Source organism: Schistocerca piceifrons, chromosome 1, assembly GCF_021461385.2.
Source record: "Schistocerca piceifrons isolate TAMUIC-IGC-003096 chromosome 1, iqSchPice1.1, whole genome shotgun sequence".
NCBI lineage: Eukaryota > Metazoa > Arthropoda > Insecta > Orthoptera > Acrididae > Schistocerca > Schistocerca piceifrons.
The window spans coordinates 532,626,602-532,646,872 of NC_060138.1; positions in this window are offsets into that span (position 1 = coordinate 532,626,602).

A 20,271-nucleotide genomic window follows, 5' to 3' on the forward strand; every position below is an offset into this window, starting at 1 on the left:
TGCAGTGCTATTCACAACATTATTCCTCGACTACAGCTATTGTTGAGGAACGATGGTGGACATATTGAGCATTTCCTGTAAAGAACATCATCTTTGCTTTGTGTTACTTTGTTATGCTAATTATTGCTATTCTGATCAGATGAAGCGCCATCTGTCGGACATTTTTTGAACTTTTGTCTTTTTTTGGTTCTAATGAAACCCCATATCATTCCAAGCATGTGTGTCAATTTGTACCTCTCTATTTACATTATTCCGTGATTTATTCAGTTTTCAAATTTATACTGAATTTTTGATCACCCGGTATATATATATATATATATATATATATATATATATATATATATATAAAGTAAGATTGTACGGAACCCTTAGAGCGCAAGTCCTTATTGCTCTTGTCCACCCTCTTTTAACTGAAATTTTAAACATTGTTGCTGGCTGAAGTCCAGCAACTGTGCGTTAACTTACTTACAGAATGTACAGGGTGTACATAAAGTCCGGGAACACTTTCAATTATTTATTGCACAAGAACCAAACATTGTACAGATATCATACATATGTCATTTTGAAGAGAAACCCTGAAAGTATTTTTTTTTTCATGTATACCGCCACAGCGTAGTTTGGTAATTTGCCGATAGCGCTAGTCGCAAACACGGCGCGTTCAGGTGCGGCGCGAATTTTCTGTGTGTTTGAGTTGATGAAATGGCCTCCCCGATCACCAGATCTCACTCCGTGTGACTTTTTTCTGTGGGGACACATTAAAGATATTGTGTACGTACCGCCTCTACCACGTGATGTTGCAGACTCCAGGAGAGAATACGGGAGGCGACCGCCACAGTCGACGATGCCATGCTGGGACGAGTACGGCAAGAATTCGATTACCGTATTGACGTCTGCCGGGTCACTCATGGTTCTCATATCGAATGTTTATAAAAAAAAAAAAAAAAAAAAAAAGGTTTCAGAGTTTCTCTTCAAAATGCAACATGTATGACATCTGTACAATATTTAGTTCTTGTGCAATAATAATTCAAAGTGTTCCCGAACTTTATGTACACCCTCTATGTGTAGCCACCTCGGCTGCGTAAAATTGTTGTCAAATTGACCATGGTTTCGACAGCACTAAGGCAGTCTTCATCAGAATAAAAATTACATAGGATTACCTGTCATCACACCATGAGTGAAAAACATCCGAGCAAAAATGCTCTCGTCAATTTAATTGGTCCTTGCGTACCCCCCATATAGCCGTCCGTACGCCCCATATAGCCGCCCAGAATTGCGCTCAGCTGTCATATGGGGAGTCCCATCTATCTTTGATCAACCCAAAGAACTATTAGTTCAGAATAAAAACAGAAAATACATCAAGCAAATGTTATTTATCTACCACAGAGACAAGAGAGACATTAACCAACATGTCTGCCTTTCTAGTAACTTCGTTCGTTACGAAGACATGAACATATCTTTATTTGGTAACCCACTGCCTCCCCACAAGACTTGTTCGATATCGTATCACAATGTACCATTCACGTAACCATGGCGTTAATAAAACCGTTACACAAAATTCATTTTGACTGTCCTCTGCTAGGATACAATGCAGGTACCCGGGTCAGTGTAAGCCGTCCACAGGCTGGAGCTGACACTTAGCAGATGGAATCACGAGGGAAATGCACGCCGGTCAATCAGTCAACCGTCTTCAGTTGAAGCTTATGTGAGTACAATGTACACCAACGAAGAGAAGGTAGGAAAGTCAAACACCTATGGAGAATAGAGGTTAGCAAAAGAGCAATGATCGTTGTGCATTTTCCTTTAGTTTCTATTTATTTGCTATCGACTGCAGCAGGTGGATGAATTACGCGTACGCGTTAGCGCATGCGTCTTATGACAAACAACTGGCGCACGAAAACTTTGGTCACAGGTTTACTCTACGGATTACGACGTTACAAAACAAGACTTAACGAGATCTGTCAAAAATTCCGGAACATTCGTAATTTCGCACGAGTGGTGGAAATGCAGTTGGCATTCCTGCACATTCCTGTGTTTAATGTGTAACTGCCGGAAGTTTCATCGTTGTATGGCTGTTAGTTATTGTTCAGTGCAGTATTGAGTATAGCGTTCTGTCGCTCAGTTTGAGAATTTTGAGAAGGCGGAGCTAGACGAGCAACGCGTCTGCATTAAATTTAGCGTGAAACCCAAAAAATTCTTTACAGTGGTACACTAAATCATAAAGGAAGCCTACGGTGATGGACGCTTAAGCCTGACTCGGTGTTACGAGTGGTTCACGCAATTTAAAAATGGTCCGATGGAAGTTAAAGATGAACCTCGCTCAGGACGCCCTCCGACGTCTACCGACGACGCTCATGTCAGGAACGTCAACGAAATTTTGGGTGCCAATCGAAAACTGACTGTCCGAAATCTTGTAGAAAATGTAACATTTCAGTTGGATCATGTCATGAAATACTGACACAGCACCTTGGAATGCATCATGTGCCGCTACGTTCGTCCCACGGCTCATGAGCCAAGACCATAAAGACCTTCGCCTTGCAATCTACGAAGAGCTTTTGGATAGCGCAAATGAAAACGAGATATTCCTTGAGAGAATCATAACTGGTAATGAGACGTGGGTCAAAGGTTATGATGTTGAGACCAAGGTTCAGTCTCCACAGTGGAACGGGAAAGACTCTCCAAGACCAAAAAAAGTCGTCAGGTTAGGTCAAGCTGACAGTTTTCTTTGACTTTCAAGGATTAGTTGGTCACGAATTCGTGCTACAGGGACAAAATGCTAATCGATGGTACTACCGGTTACGATGCCAGTGAGAATATGTGAGATGGAAACGGCCTGAAATGTGGCGAGACAATTCACGGCTCTTGCGTCACGATAGCGCTCTCTTATATTCATCCCTGTTGGTGTGTAACTGTTGCGCGAAAAACTAAATAACTGTGCTGCCTCATCCGCCATACTCTTCAGACCTGGCCCCTGCGGACTTTTTTGTTTCCAAAGTTGAAACACCTTCGAAAGGACGAAGATTTGCAACAGCAGATGAGATAAAAGAAAATTCGCAGACGACGCTTCGCGCGGTTCACCAAGAGTTGTACCAGGGCTGCTTCCGGAAGTGGAAACAACGTTGGGAGCGGTGTATCAATTTCGGAGGAGAGTATTTCGAAGGAGATTATGCGCAGTTAATGAAAAGTGAGCGTAGAAAAATTTTATGGGCGAAGTTCCGGTATTTCTTGAACAGACGTGTTTAAGGAAGTACACTTTTCTTCCAAATACTGTCAATGAAGTGCACTACAAATGAACAGAGTCAATTAAGGTTTCATCTGCAGAGATTATATGTGTAAAATCAAGTGGGACAAATTTCTAAGGTTGTAATGTAGTTGACGCTCCTCTCACGGCTTCCTTAGGAATTTCCAAAACTACCTTTTCATTTCGTTTCGTTACGTTCACACTACCTGATCAAGAGCAGCCGGACGCCTATTACTGGACATTAACATGGGATGTGTCCACCCTTCGCCTTTAATTCTGCTAGGGAAACTTTCAATGAAATATCTGAATGTCTGTGGAGGAGTGGCAGCTTATTCTTCAAAAAATGGTTAAAATGGCTCTGAGCATTAGGGGACTTAACTTCTGAGGTCATCAGTCCCCTGGAACTTAGAACTACTTAAAACTTACTAACCTAAGGACATCAAACACACCATGCCCGAGGCAGGATTCGAACCTGCGACTGTAGCGGTCGCGCGGTTTCAGACTGTAGCGCTTAGAACCGCTCGGTCACCCCGGCCGGCGCAGCTTATTCTTCCTCAACAGCTGACGCCAGAGAAGATAGCGTGTAGAATTCTCGAGTATCTCCCTGGTCACCTCCTAAGTTGTCCACGATATTTAGACAAACAGACTCATTGTCATCTTGAGATGACTCCTGATGAATGCTACTCGGCCAACCAGCAGCAGTCATCAGGAACCACCTGAAGATGGCAACGAGTCTGTTTGCCGAAAGAGCGTGAAGAAGGTACGACGTGACCCGGGCAAATACCCGGGAATTTTATAAGTCAGAAATAGGCCCGGAAAATATCACGTAGCATATCGGAGAAGGTAGTGGCATTGAACGCGGGAACAAATTCGATGTTCTAACTCATCCCAGAGGTAGCAACTCGGGGCACACCATTCTGTTTCATGAATGTTAATGTTGACAAAGCATTGCCTCACAGATGCTGCATTATGACAGGATCATTCTCACGTTGATACAAGTAATCATCTCAGAACTGTTCCTCTATTGTATGCAGTGTTCAGTGCTGTAAGATGTGTTCATATCCTTCGACATTTAGCTTTTTCTTAAGCTCAATAAGAGGACCACCCCTCATGCATGCATCAAGTAGACGAAGGATCTCGCCTTGCGCCCACCGGCTGCTTCCGTTAAAAACCCTGAAAAACATAATATCATGCGGCGAGAAGCGATACTTACGGGCTTTCTTCGGCGCCAGATGCTGAGGATGGTGGAGCAGTGTCCGACAGCGGCGGCCGTGAAGCAATTCCACCGCCGATGGACCTTCGCGTGGATGCGAACGACAATGGGCGAGAAATAGTTGCAATGCTTGATCCCTGGCGTGTGCGGTGTGAAGTTTGGCCATCTGCTGTTTGAACATTCTGACAAAACGTTCCGCTTCTCCGTTTAACTGTGGATGGAACGGTGCACTAGTTACATGCTGTATGCCATTGCGTTCACATGTTTCATTCAAGTTCATTTGACGTGAACTGAGGGCCGTTGCCCGACACTATGATTTCAGGCAAACCTTCGAAAAAAAAAAAAAAAAAAAAAAAGGATAAAGCCGGCCGACGTGGCCGAGCGGTTCTAGGCACTACAGTCTGGAACCGCGCGACCGCTACGGTCGCAGGTTCGAATCCTGCCTCGGGCATGGACGTGTGTGATGTCCTTAGGTTGGTTAGGTTTAAGTAGTTCTAAGTTCTAGGGGGGCTGATGACCTCAGAAGTTAAGTCCCATAGTGTTCAGAGCCATTTGAACCATTTTGAACCAAAGAATAAAGGACAACGCCTGAACTATGCTACGTGAGGTTGTCGAGTTCATTGGCACAGCAAAAGGAAACTTGCTATGAAAGCCTACCACAATCAACCAACGGATGTTCCAAAAAGGACCCGCAAAGCCTATGTGCACACGTTGCCGTGGTGATTGCGACTTGGGCCAAGCAGACAATTTTTGTAGCGAAGCGGATTGATTTTCTGCACATGCGTCACACTGTGACGTCATCTGTTCTATTTGGGTGTCCATACCTTGCCAAATACAGTTTCGACGCGCTAACTGTTTCGTACGAAGAGTCCCCCAGGGTGAAGTACTGGAACATTTCTTTTTGCAACACACGTGACTGTCCACTGTCATTTTCAACAAGAATCATAACTACACAGCGAGACCATGCCGACGTGCAAAGTATCGGCGCACTACAGAATTCGTTGTGCTATGCAATGAGCCAGGCGAAGATGTACGAATGTATTTTAGCAGAATGTTCGAATACGAATCAGCTTCCTTGACCTGTGCAATTTTCCTATAGTTAAGAGGAAAGGATTGAAGCAGTTTAGAAACATGAGCATCGATGTGACAACAAGATGCAACAGAAGCATTAAAATCTGTATCAGTGCCAATCGGAAGACATGAAAGTGCCTCTGCATGACCATGTTGACCTGTCGACGACACACAATCTCGTACGGCTATTGAGACTACAACGAAGCCCATCTTTGTGATTTTTGGGCACTTCGTCCAGAAACCGCGTTCATCGGATGAAACAAGGACTGCAATGGCTTGTGTCCTGTCACTAAGTAGAATTTACTGCCATACAAATAGTGGTGGAATTTGGTGATAGCATACACAATAACCAATGCCTCTTTCACTACTTGTGAATAGTTACACTGAGCTTTGGACAACGCTTTTGATGCGAAAGCAATAGGCCTGTCATTATTACCTAATCTGTGTAAAAGCACTGCACCGATTCCGTAAGAGAAAACGTCAACTTGCAACACAATTGGTTTGTCAGTATCAGAGTGAACCAAGCATCTATCACTGAGAAATGCATCTTTAAGTTTTCGAAAAACTTCTTGGCACTCATCTGTCCAAACAAAGGGGACGTTCTTGCGACGTAAGCGATGCAGTAGAGCTGCGATTTGTGAAGCAGTCAGTTTGAACCGAATATAATAGTTCATTTGGTCTAAGACGGACTGCAATTCTGTGATATTGCGAGAAACTGACAGGTCACGTATGGCTAATAATTGCGACTGAAGAGGATATACACCTTCACTGTTTATGACGTGACCAAGATACTGCAACTCAGGTTTATGAAAATCACTCTTGTCCAGTCTACACTTTAGTCCTACATCAGATAACACACGAAACAAAGCACACAAATTTGCAATGTGTTCTTCAGGTGTACGACCAGCAACGACAATATTGTCCAAATAGTTTGATCAGTTTGGAACTTGAACAGTCAGCTGTTCCATATACCGTTGGAAAATGTCGGGTGCAGAAGAACTGCCAAAAGGCAAACGCAAATATTTAAACAAGCCCAAATGAGTGTTCACTACACACACGGTTTGAGATTCTTCATCTAGTGGTATCTGAAGACATGCGTCGCGCAAATCAGTTTTTGCAAAGTAGCGACCAGCGCCTAATCTGTCCATGAGATTCTCTTGACGTGGCAATGGATAAGTATCAATCACAGTTTATGGGTTGACAGTAGACTTAAAGTGAACGCAGAGGCACGACCTGAAGGTTTGGGGAGCAAAACCAGTGGAGTTGCCCACTGACTAGCTTGTATCGGCGCAATAGCTCTTGCAATTATTTAAGTTCACCAGCTGCTTTGTCCTGTAAGGGAATGGGAACAGTTCTGGCCCAGTAAAATTTCGGCTGAGCATTGTCTTTCATAGTAATATGTGCAAAAAAATTGTTAGCCTTGCCTAAACCTTCAGAAAAGAGTTCAGGCAATTCTTCCAGCAAGCTAGCTACACTGTGTTTGGCATTAAATGCAGTCACTGACAATACATTGTCGTGAATTTGAAAGCCAAACAAATTAAGGCCAAATACGTTCTCACTACCACGTGACTGTAGCACAGTGAAAGTCTCAGTTCGCGTATGCGAGCGATACATGGCAGGGAAAGTACATTTTCTGAGAATGGGAACGTCTTGTCTATTATAAGCTGTCAGGTGCGTATTAGGTTTAGACAGGCGTGGGAAGCCGAACAGTTCATACGTGTTACGATTCAGCAATGTAACAGAGGCATCCGTGTCCAATTGAAATTCACACGATCTCCACAAGGATGCAAATGAACAAAAAGTTTGTTGGACTGGTGTAGCACTGAAGAAACTGTTTGCTTGCTTCTTTTGCTGGTGCCAGCAGCAGGCTTTTATACACTGCATTGCACCACATTCACACATAGGCCCTGTGACTAGATTTTTGTGAGTGGGCAGAATTCGCATGTTTGCTCCGTTACAAACATATGGATTGTACGCGACCTTTCTTGCCACAAGCGTAACACTGCATGTCTGGACGGGATATCTTGGCGTTTGTGCCGTGAATAGCACCAAAGGCATGACTTAATTCTGTTCACTGGTGTAGCCACCTGTTTAGAGAACTGATTACGCATCTTGGCACAAGTGTGCTGTTGCAGCCTACTGGGCCGATTGTGAGCAAGGGATGACTCAACTCGACAAATTGGTGCCTGCTCAGATTTTTTGACTGCTGCAGCATCTGAATAATGCTAATCAAGAATTTGCACTATGTGATGAAATGATAAATTTGACTGTTTCAAAAGCTGTTCTCTAAGTTTGACATCAGTTGTACTGTACATGATCACATCATGCAACATAACATCTGAATGTAAAGCACTGCAAACACATTTTAATTTGCATTTCCTTGTCATATCCTGAAAATGTGTTACCCACTCACGATAAGTTTGTTCTGACCTTCTCTTGCAATGAAAGAATTGATACCTAGATGCCATCACATTCACTTGTTGGTCATAATACACTACTGACCATTAAAATTGCTGCACCACGAAGATGATGTGCTACAGACGCGAAATTTAACCGACAGGAAGAAGATGCTGTGATATGCAAATGATTAGCTTTTCAGAGCATTCACACAAGGTTGGCGCCGGTGGCGACACCTACAACGTGCTGACATGAGGAAAGTTTCCAACCGATTTCTCATACACAAACAGCAGTTGACCGGCGTTATCTGGTGAAACGTTGTTGTGATGCCTCTTGTAAGGAGGAGAAATGCGTACCATCACGTTTCCGACTTTGATAAAGGTCGGATTGTAGCCTATCGCGATTGCGGTTTATCGTATAGCGACATTGCTGCTCGTGTTGGTCGAGATCCAATGACTGCTGGCGGAATATGGAATCGGTGGATTCAGGAGGGTAATACGGAGCCCCGTGCTGGATCCCAACGGTCTCGTATCACTAGCAGTCGAGATGACAGGCGTCTTATCTGCATGGCTGTAACGGATCGTGCAGCCACGTCTCGATCCGTGAGTCAACAGATGGGGACTTTTGCAAGACAACAACCATCTGCACGAAGAGTTCGACGACGTTTGCAGCAGCATGGACTATCAGCTCGGAGGCCATGGCTGCGGTTACCCTTGACGCTGTATCACAGACAGGAGCACCTGCGATGGTGTACTCAACGACGAACCTGGGTGCACGAATGGAAAAACGACTTGTTTCCGGATGAATCCAGGTTCTGTTTACAGCATCATGATGGTCGCATACGTGTTTGGCGAAATTGCGGTGAACGCACATTGGAAGTATGTATTCGTCAATGCCATACTGGCGTATCACCCGGCGTGATGGTATGGGGTGCCATCGGTTACACGTCTCGGTCACCTCTTGTTCGCACTGACGGCACTTTGAACAGTGGACGTTACATTTCAGATGTGTTACGACCCGTGGCTCTACCCTTCATTCGATCCCTGCGAAATCCTGCATTTCAGCAGGATAATGCACGACTGCATGTTGCAGTTCCTGTACGGGCCTTTCTGGATACAGGAAATGTTCGATTGCTATCCTGGCCAGCACATTCTCCAGATCTCTCACCAACTGAAAACGTGTGGTCAATGGTGACCGAGCAACTGGCTCGTCACAATACACCAGTCACTACTCTTGATGAACTGTGGTATCGTGTTGAAGCTGCATGGGCAGCTGTACCTGTACACGCCATCCAAGCTCTGTTTGACTCAATGCCCAGGCGTATCAAGGCCGTTATTAAGGCCATTGTAGGTTGTTCTGGGTACTGATTTCTCGGGATGTATGCACCCAAATTGCGTGAAAATGTGATCACATGTCAGTTCTAGTATATTTGTCCAATGAATACCCGCTTATCATATGCATTTCTTCTTGGTGTAGCAATTTTAATGGCCAGTAGTGTACTTGCAATGTAGTAAAGAGTGGAACCGTCGCCAGAGGTCGATAAGACGGTGACTCCCAATCTGTGAAAGCTGCACCAGCTCCATCCGGCGTCCCTGGAGACCTCCGCAGCGCATGTTGGCTGCGTGCCTGGCGAGTGGCGAGGCCCCTGGAACTTCCGCAGTTGCCGACGGTCGTAAGGAAGTTGCAGCGCCGCTCACGGCTACCAGACGATTGGCCCATGCCGGGCGGAGTGGCCGTGCTGTTCTAGGCGCTACAGTCTGGAGCCGAGCGACCGCTACGGTCGCAGGTTCGAATCCTGCCTCGGGCATGGATGTGTGTGATGTCCTTAGGTTAGTTAGGCTTAATTAGTTCTAAGCTCTAGGCGATTGATGACCTCAGAAGTTAAGTCGCATAGTGCTCAGAGCCATTTGAACCATTTTTTTTATTGGCCCATGCAAGCCTGCTCTTACACAAACTGCTTGATAGCCTCTGGCATACCACCAAACCTCGCAGTGCCATCGTCAATATTTTCTCTGCCATTTTTTCTGTTTCTCAGCAAAAACGAAAGATCTGCATCCACATCCTGTAAAATGTAGACGAAATATACCCAGAAATTAAAAATACTAAAAAATAAATGTAATATGCTAAATAAGATGCAAATGAGGGAAATATAGGAATAAGCAGTGTTTTACAGTTCTACGAACTACCAGCATGGTGGAATAGCCTGGGTCAACAACTTCTGTTAATCAGTACAACGAAAAACCAGTCCAAAGTTGCAAATTTCACTTTTTTTATTCACTCAATGATTACTTTCGGCTTGAGACCAATTTTCAAAACATCGTAACATAGTCAGAAATGGTACGAGGTGTGGCTAGAAAAAAACCGGACTAGTACTGGTGAAACAATAAAACGAATGCAATAAGGCTGAAAGTCGCGTGGCCTGTCACGTGACTCTCGCTCCGCCTACTGCTCGAGTTTCATCTGCCTCCTGCACTCAGTCTGCCCGTGGCGCCTGTTTTAAGTAGTTGACGTTTTGTCTGTGCGTCGGAAAATGTTGAGTGTACAGAAAGAACAGCGTGTTAACATCAAATTTTGTTTCAAACTAGGAAAATCTGCAAGTGAAACGTTTGTAATGTTACAACAAGTGTACGGCGATATGATTGTTTATCGCGAACACAAGTGTTTGAGTGGTTTAAACGATTTAAAGATGGCCGCGAAGACACCAGTGATGACACTCGCACTGGCAGACCATTGTCAGCAAAAACTGATGCAAACATTGAAAAAATCGGTAAACTTGTTCGACAAGATCGCCGCTTAACAATCAGAGCAGTGTTTGAGTTAACAGGAGTTGACAAGGAAAGTGTTAGACAGATTCTTCATGAAAGTTTCAACATGAACAAAGTGTGTTCAAAAATGGTTCCAAAGTGTCTCACAATTGAACAGAAGGAACGCCGAAGAATGATTTGTTCTGACATTCTGGAAAACGTTGAAAGTGATCCCACCTTCTTACAAAATGTTATTACTTGCGATGAATCGTGGTTTTTTACTTACGATCCCGAAACTAAACGCCAATCGATGCATTGGAAAACTCCTGGTTCTCCACGACAAAAAAAAGCACGAATGTCAAAATCGAAATTCAAGGCAATGATGATTGTTTTTTTGACATCAAAGGGATTGTGCACATTAATTGGGTACCAGAGGGACAAACAGTGAATCAGCATTACTACATTAGCGTCCTAGCTACCCTACGTGAGCGAGTACGGAGAAAACGGAACGATTTGTGGAGAAAAAAGTCATGGATCCTTCACCAAGACAATGCCCCAGCTCACAGTGCGTTGTCAGTGAAGACGTTTTTGGCAAAACACAACATTCCCATCTTAGATCATCCACCCTACTCACCTGATTTGGCCCCCTGTGACTTTTTTCTTTTCCCTAAAGTCAAGTCAGCTTTGAAAGGAACTAGATATGAGACTGTTGAAGCAGTAAAAGAAAAAGCGACGGAAGTAATGTATGGACTTACCGAAAATGATCTGCAGCATTGCTATGAACAGTGGAAAATTCGTATGGAGCGGTGTAGAGACCGAGGAGGAGAGTACATTGAAGGAGATAACATGAAATTGTAAATAATTGTAAATAAATGTTTTTTCCAGCATCAGTCCGGTTTTTTTCTAGCCGCATCTCGTATTTCCGAATATGAAATTTCGACTGTGTTACGATGATTAGAAAATGGGTCCCGTCCCGAAACTAGTCATCCAGTGAATAAAAAAAGTTAAATTTGCAACTTTGGACTGGTGTTTCTTTGCACTGAATGTTTTACAGTTCCTGTTATACACTGCTACTGGTCGTAGCAGACGCCTAGTTGACAAAGTCACACACATGATCATTTTTCCAGTAATGCGCCGTCTTCACGTTAATGGAAAATAAAATCGATTCACGTTTTAAATCAGCGTGCTAATATTGAATATGTTTCGCCATTTCCCTTTGACATGCTAGAAACAAAGAGAGCTAATACATTTTGTTTATTCACTTATCGTGTCGGAAGAAAACAACATAGATTACAAATATTTACATCTTAACTAAGGACGAATAATAGGGACTGCAGATCTTGCACATCTACAGAACAGAACTTGGTAATCAAAAGAGCACTGACAGTGGGCACAAAGCGAGACGGTAGAAGTGGGCCAAGTACCCAGCGAGTGACAGGGGAGAAAGAAACCTTCAGAAACAGCACTCACATCCTGCCCCATCACACAGCCACACGTATCAGTTCTGTATCAGTTTGAACAAAACCGGAATATATAACGGATACTGTGTATCAACCGTGTCCAGAACCATTCCGTAGTGAGACCTCAGAAATATTTGGTCATTCACCGCGGAACAAACTTGTGGTGCACCCACTTCCCCTCTCGTCCACCAGCTCAGATCTTGAGAGCGCTCTTTACAAAGGCTGTGGTCCGCCCATCCCCTCATTCGCAAAACACAGGCTCCATTAATTCATTCTAAAGCATAGGGCTGTGGAACGAGTCAACGTATACGTTAACAAAAATGGAGCAAATCATAATTACTTTATATACTGCACTGACAAAGATCTGCTCCTATACTGCTTGACGTCATTTGTAGTTTTTCAAGGTAAATTTGATTTTTTATTGAGGTGACATCCAATAACTAGTCCACATTGGGAATCACAGAGCTCTCCTGAACCACCCACTGTGCAATTACTACTTCTCCACTGACTACACAGTACTTGGGTTGGGTTGATTTGGAGGGAAGAGACCAAGCAGCGAGGTCATCGGTCTCATCGGATTAGGAAAGGAAATCGGCCGTGCAAAGGAACCATCCCGGCTTTGCCTGAAGCAATTTAGGGAAATCACGGAAAACCTAAATCAGGATGGTCGGACGCGGGATTTAACCGTCGTCCTCCCGAATGCGAGTCCAGTCTACACAGTACTCTCCGCGTCCTTCTATACGGGAGGGTCGCCACTCGTGCCATAATGGTCAATATCCAGATGGTTTTGATCATAATGTGTACGATGCTGTTGGTCTGGATTTCTTTTTCTGGCTGCAAATTTTCGTTGTATATCAGGAGGAGCAATTCCTTCTCTTCTCCTCTTTCCAGTCAAATACCGGCGGTGAGAATCTCTTTCACCAGCAGGATTCGAACCCGCTGCTACCTATTTGAACGCCAACGCACAGGCGTGCGTTAGTGACCTCGGCAGCGAATGACGGTGGCCGGCCTAGTGGCGTGACACGGCGTGTTAGCATCACGCGAGGAGCGGTGTGCGTCACGCGTGTTTGGGACACCGAGACGCTCCATACTGCTGTGTAAGCATCAGGGCTCAATTTTGTTTTGTCTGAGTATTGCGCGAAACCAAGTGAGTTGTAAGCAGTCTCCTTCGTAGACTAACTGTGCAACAGCTCTGCTATATTTTGACACAACATTTTTTTCTCTCAAATGTTATCAAATATGGCGCAAATCTGTTGAACGAAGTAAAGACGGACTTCTACGAATCTTTTACGCAGCAGACGAAGTGGGGCAAGGGTTACTAAGATCAGGCAAGAAGCCTGTCGTTGGGGGAAGACCTGAGAGGCAAATTCAGATAGAAAACTTCTCCAGAAAGGTTGGACCATACATAGCCTGTATTGACAGGTACATTCGCTGCTCTCGTATTGTGGGACCTGTGGCATACAAGGCACGTGCATTCAGGTGTACAGAAGTACAAAGCATGTGCAGAGGTCCTCTCAGTTTCTGGCTGTTCTCCCCGGGTTGTCACTGTCAATTTGCCGTGGCTTTGTTTGAATTTGGTGTTCACTGCGACCTAAAAGAGTAGGGCCGGCCCAACGAGGCTCGTTGGTATTTTGGAATTGCGCAGTCTTCCATTGTTTTACATTCCCAGAAGAAGTTTCAGTTTAATTTTGCTTCCCTCTTCCTGAGATGAAAACTTTTTTCTTTTTTTCTAAATTCGTTCAGTTTGAATTGTTTCCTTTCACATACTGCGGAGGAAGTGTTCTCAACTCTCATAGTTTTTAGCATCCACGTACACGGTGTCCCTAAATAATGTATACACTCTTTGAAACAGAATACCTCTTTAATTAATAAAGGAGGCAGAAATACAGTTTTTATGGGTAATAATTTAGAAGGCGGTGTAAAACATAACAATGCTTTATTTGTTTCAGCATTGTCAACAAACATGTCGGTATCGTTTGAACCACGGAAATGGGTGATAAAGTGTTACTGGAAAACAGAGAATGTGAGTGCGTTTTGCCAACGTTGGAGAGTTGAATTTGCAACACCTCCACCGACAAGAGTAACAATTACAAGAATCAGAGATAAGTTTGAAGTCGAAGGAACGGTGTACAATATGAAGAAGGGATATAGCGGACGAAAGAGAAGTTCAACACACAACGTGAGTGTTCAGGTAGTAATCCAGGCATACACACGACCCCCGAAGAAATCTGTGAGGCAATGCTCTCGTGAGACTGGGATCTGCAGAAGCAGTGTTCATAGAATTTTGCGGTCTCAGAACTTTAAGCCTTACATTCCATGCTGTTAACGAGGATGATCCTGATAGGAGAAGCGAAATTTGTGAGTGGTTCATCAACAAATGTGAAGAAGAGCAACGTTTCCAAGATCGAATTATTTGGTAAGATGAAGCGACGTTTAAACTTGATGGAACAATTAACCGCCATAAGTTTATGTACTGGGCCAGGGAGAATCCATATGTAACCGAGCAAAGGCATGTTAATCCACCAGGAGTAACAGTCTGGTGTGGTCTGTCTTCGAGAGGGTTAATCGGGCCGTACTTCTTTGACAACACTGTCACGGGTGACTCCTACTTCGAAATGTTGGAAATGATAATTTCTGGTCTTAGAGTTGTGTTTGGAAATGAAGATTATTACTTTCAACAGGATGGGGCACCACCTCACTTTCACCTGGATGTGAGGGCATTTCTCAATCGTAGATTCCCTGCCAGATGGATAGGACGAAGAGGGAGTGTGGAGTATCTCCAGATTTAACTTCTCTAGACTTCTTTCTGTGGGGTACTCTCAAGAACACAGTTTACGCTGCAAGACCACACACACTGGATGATCTTAGAGAGCAAATTGGGCAAGCGTGTGATGCTATTCAGTTGGAAACAATGAAGTTGGCATGTCGCTTAGTCGTAAGTCATTGTCGACGGTGTATTGCGATTACCATTTTGAACATTTACCACCTTAAGTCGGACCATGAGGCACCTAACACCACAAAAATTGTATTTCTAACCCCTTTCATTAAAGAGATGTTCAGTTTCAAAGATTATCTACATTATTTTGGGACACCCTGTATTTGTGTTTTGGGCTACTCTAAATATGTATTTGGATCGTATACGCTAGTTTCTCTGCCGACGGCATAATGTGACGGTGTACATTAGCTATGATCTTTCTGTTTAAGGCGCGCGCTAGGAATCTACTTTTGAACAAGCAATTCAGTTCCCAAAAGGACTGCAAGCCACTTTTATCCTCCTGTTTATATGTTGCAGTGTTCTTCTATTTGTTATTTTCAGTTGGCCACAGCTGCAAAAAAAAATTGTCAATAGTTCAACAATTTATTACCTATATTAAATGTTCATAGTCCACTTATCTGACTACAACCAAATTTGGTCTTCATACACCGAGCCAAGTGTGTTATTAATTCATTGAACTTAGAGTCAGGAGAAGCGGAGTCCAAATCACTGCCTGGACACCCATATTTGGGCTTTCCGTTGTTTCCCTAATATGAGTGCGGTTATAAAGTGCCTTTGAAAAGAACATTGTCGATACTTTCCGGATCCAGCAAGGCGGAAGTTTCTGATCTCTCCGTAGTAACTTTGCTGAAGCGAGCTTAAAACCTAGCCTTCTTCATTTTTTAATTTAGTTAGTTATTTGACTTACGAGATTATGTGCTCCGCTAAGTTCTTCAATTCTCTGTTAAAGTTATTCTCCAATCGAAAAAATTTCTACTAGCCCTCGTCATTCAAAAATGCAAGATGCTCGGGGTATGATCCAGTGATTAGAGCTCTTTCTTCGTCCCTACAAAGCGATTAAAAATCAATTTGTAACCTATCTGTAAAATATTCGATGTGGGGGAGATTGTTCTGGGCGACTGTGGCTTGAACAACATGCGATATCGACCCACCACTCTTGCTGCCACACTCGGCTCACGCGAGTTCACAAGCTCTCCTGGCCGCATGCGAGAAACTAGGCACTAGGCAAGACATTACTAATTTCTTTTAAGTTTCATGGAATGGAATGCTTTTCAGTTGTGACAGAAAACGCGCTCGGATACTAGTCACACAGAGTGTTTCCGTAAGAGCGTACAAAAGTTTAACAGGTCATAGAGGATAGACAATTTGAGGTAGGGAACCTGGTGTCGGAGAAGCCAGCTTAAGGAGATAATAGGAAAATCACATTACTATGTACTTTTTTATTTGCTTTAGTTATAATTAACTGCAAATATCTTTATTGACACAATGAACGTACCATTTGTACTGTATCTTACAAAATATGCTGAAACTGACGGGCATCAACCTCAACGCAAGTATGACATCGGCGAACAAGATTCTGACACACCCTGATAAATATCCATAGTGTGCTTCGAACCACATCACAGACAGATACAATTCTAACAACTGATTCCATCTCCTTATAGACTGGATTCTCATACACAAGTGACTTTAGATATCCCCGCTGCAAATAATCAAGGGGATCAGGTCAGATGACGTCGTAGGATATGGAATAGGACCTCCCCCTCCAATCCCGCGACTAGGAAATACAACTCTGAGATGGTCCACGAACTGAGGCGGTGCACCGTCATGTTATATCCGCATCCTCTCACGAACAACCAAGAGTACGTTCTCCAGCAACCCAGGTAGAACTCTTTGTACGAACCTCAAGCCAAGGTGGCCATACAGACCACCAGGTAGAAGATATGGCCCAATGAGATTGTCACCTACAGTGTCGGCCCACATATTCACAGCAAAACGTACTTGATGGTGTGACTCTACTATAGCATGAGCGGTTTCTTCGTCCCACACATGGCTATTCCTGCTGTTGAAATACCATCACGATAAAATGAGGGCCCACCAGTAAAAAGCACGATTTGGAGGAAATTTGTTCGATCAATCCGTTGTTGGAGCAACCGGTGACACAATGCGACCCTTCGTGCAAAGTCAGTCACAAGCATTGCATGGACTCGTTGTGGGTGATATGGGTGTAATTGTTGTCGTGTAGTGCTCGCCAGGCGCTAGTATGTGCAGCGCCCATTTCACGTGCAGTATGACGAGTACTTTTAGTGGGGTCCGCTGCAACACGTTCCAACACCTCCTCTTCAAAATTGGGTGTGCGAATGGTCCTCATCCTGCCAGGTCCCACATTTCTTCTTTCCAATGAACCAGTCTGCCCCACTTGTCGATCGAGAGAAATAAACACTCGTCGTGACAGATGACGCCTGTTAGGAAATCGTTTCCTTTACAGCCTTTCAGCAGTTAGAGCGTTGCAACGTGCTTCCCCATACACAAGGTGCATATCAGTCAGTTCTGCGAAACTGTACCGGCACTGCCCCATCGTATTGTACTGTAGTTCTCTGGATAACACTGAGTAATGAATGGGACTGTCGTTGATTCATAGCACGTTTTGTCATGTGATAATTAAATACGATGCAACGGAGCCACCTTATGGACGAGTAAACTAAACAAAACCTGCCTCATGACTTCCTAGTAATCAGGCTCATCCTTCTTTGTTTCCTTGCAGGAAATAAAGAATGTACACGTTTATAAACAGCACAGTTCGTGTAAACTTGTGTGCGTGTTAGCTGTAAACAATCTGGAAAACAGTAGTGCTAGAAAAAGCGGTGAACAAGTTCACTTTCGTATCTCCTTAAGCTGGCTCCTCCGACTTCAGGTTCCCTACCTCAAATTGTTCGGGGAGCATTCTCTGCGCCCTGTTACATTTGCACGCTCTTATGGAAATATTCTGTATGAGAACTACATTATACAACAGTATGATGTGGCATTATGTGGGGGATCTGTTACGAATGTGCTCAAAATGCAAACTGCCACTGTCTACACCACAAAAATTTCTTGTAAACATTTGCCCCTTATACCTCATAATGTACTGTGTGTAAATTACGAGGGCTATTCGGAAAGTAAGGAACGATAGGTCGCGAAATGGAAACCGCAGTGAAAATCAAACCTGTTTTGTTTGCAACAGTTAGCTACAACTTTCAGCTACTTATCTCCAGAGTCGCCGATCCGACTTAGACGTTTGTCTAGCGTTGTACCAACTTTCCAACACCCTCGTTATAGAAGGCAGCCGCCAGTGCTTTCCGCCAATTCTCTACACTGCCCCACAGCTCGTTGTCTGTGCCAAAATGTTGTCTTCATAGCCAGCGGTTCATGTGAGTAGAGATGAAACTCAGAGGGAGACAATTACGGGCTGTATTGTGGGTAATCAAACATTTCCAATTGAAAACGATGCAGGAGCATCTTCATTGTCCCTGTGGGATGCGGCTGAGAATTGTCTTGACGAAGAAAACGCAGGACAGGTATGTAATGTTGGCTGCATAGCTTCAGGCGAAATTTCTCAGCAGGCCCTCGTACTTGGTGCTACACCACGTTTGGATACGTGCATTTCATCGCGTAATATACAACTATAGGAAGCATAGCCAGAGTGCTGACGATATTTTATCTTTAACTTTGTTATCGGTATCATACAAGGTGTAACACCACGGAGAAGGGGTGAAGAGAAGCAATTGGGCGAATAGAAAAGAAATTTTCAAACTTATTGTATGCTGCCGTGTCGGAAGCCAAACGGGAATTCCATTCAAAAATTTGTTTTTCTGGGTTGGTAGTGAGTCAAACACAAAAATTATAAATTTCAACGTCGGCGACACTGTCAGTTGATGTTTTGTTTAGCCTTCGACAGGCATCGAATCTGTTTCTAAACATGCTTACTTCGAACTTTATCTGTACATAGCAATCGAAATTATTATAATGGATCAAATATAATGACACGATGTGCCTGTATTAATTTGTTACAAGTTAATAGTATTGACATGGAATAGTATTACTAAAGGTGGCACACCAGAGAGACAGTTTATTTAAAAGTGATTAAGGACCTCTTTCTCGCAACAATTATAAATGAAAGTTTCTCCAACTGCGAGTTGGTCGAAAGCAGCGATAACAAAGTACAAATTCATGTGAATGCTGCATTACTCTGGAATGCTAGGTTAGCTGTGATTCGTTCATGTAACAAGAAGACTTATTTACGATTTCTGGACTGGGCTAGGGTGTTTATAGGTTTAAAAGCCTTCCGTTAACTAGCAAACTCTTTTCTGCGACTAAATACGATATATATAACAAGGTAAAATAATTTTCTTCGACAAAACCTTCTGAGATAATCACCGCTGCACGCAGATGACATTCAGACTGTTGGAATCTATGGGGACTGACAGTGGGTTCGAGCCTGCTTGCAGTCCGGCTTTAAAGACGAAAGACTTATCTTCATTTAAGTCGTTACATCAAATATAAATTTTCTCCTTATGCAGACCAGTGATCATTACTCCATCGAGAGCGCTACATTTGCATGGTAGCCTCCAATCCGTCTGAAATGCTCCGCTAAATAAATAAATGTCGTGTGGCTAGTGCCTCCCGTCGGGTAGACCGTTCGCCGGGTGCAAGTCTTTCGATTTGACGCCACTTCGGCGACTTAAGCGTCGATGGGGATGAAATGATGATGATTAGGACCCGGGCGCTTAGGATTGACATTCTGTCGCGCTGACCACTCAGCTAACGGCGGCTGACAGTGGTCCGCTGAATCCTTTTGTAAGTTCAGTTTTAGAAGAAATAGCAGCTGCGGCAGCGTCGAGCATACAGAATTCTACGGCGAGCGTCTTCTTAATGTTACGCTGGTGCATAAGATCGTAGCGTCTTTCCATAACTTTAATAAACACAACAGGTACACACAACATCTACATCTACATCCATATTCCGCAAGCCACCTGACAGTGTGTGGCGGAGTGTACCTTGAGTACCTCTATCGGTTCTCCCTTCTATTCCAGTCTCGAATTGTTCGCGGAAAGAAAGATTGTCGGTATGCCTCTGTGTGGGCTCTAATCTCTCTGATTTTATCCTCATGGTCTCTTCGCGAGATATACGTAGGAGGAAGTAATATACTGCTTGACTCCTCGGTGAAGGTATGTTCTCGAAACTTCAACAAAAGCCCGTACCGAGCTACTGAGCGTCTCTCCTGCAGAGTCTTCCACTGGAGTTTATCTATCATCTCCGTAACGCTTTCGCGGTTACTGAATGATCCTGTAACGAAGCGCGCTGCTATCCGTTGGATCTTCTCTATCTCTTCT